A 747-nucleotide genomic window follows, 5' to 3' on the forward strand; every position below is an offset into this window, starting at 1 on the left:
TATATATATATATATATATAAAATATGCACATGCCTATTGACATATGCACACAAAACACAGCATGTATATATATATATATATATATATATGGAATTGTGCATGTACATCAATATGTGTATGTGTGTGTGTGTGTACGTCTGTCCGTGTGTCCTGAGCTGAATTTGGAAAGTATTGTGAAAGCCCTGCAGGCATAAAACTGCAACACAGAAGAAGCAAGAGGCAAGTTTTTGCAGATGTGGGGTGGGTATGTATGTGTTACATAATATATACATACATGAACATATATATACATACATACATACATATATATATATATATATATAGTGGTCCTTCACCTCAGTGATATTTCCTATATCATTGGTGCAACGAGACAAGCAGTACTGTACCGAAACTACACTTAAATCTGGTCCCCATGGCTGATGAGGGGGGACTTCTTTGTTAATTCATCCGTTATCCTTTTCTGTTAATTGTTTCCATGTTCCATTTTGATTTTTCATCATACATACACACATACATTATATATATATATATATATACTGGTGTTGCCATCCGGTTTCACCAGTCCTCAGTCAAATCGTCCAACCCATGCTAGCATGGAAAGCGGACGTTAAACGATGATGATATATATATATATATGCATATTCTTTGGTGTAAGTATATATATATATACATGGACAATCTTTGGTGTGTATATATATGTGTATGTGTATATATATATATATATATATATATATATATATATATAT

This window comes from Octopus bimaculoides, chromosome 30 (genome assembly GCF_001194135.2).
Source record: "Octopus bimaculoides isolate UCB-OBI-ISO-001 chromosome 30, ASM119413v2, whole genome shotgun sequence".
In the NCBI taxonomy this organism is placed as follows: domain Eukaryota; kingdom Metazoa; phylum Mollusca; class Cephalopoda; order Octopoda; family Octopodidae; genus Octopus; species Octopus bimaculoides.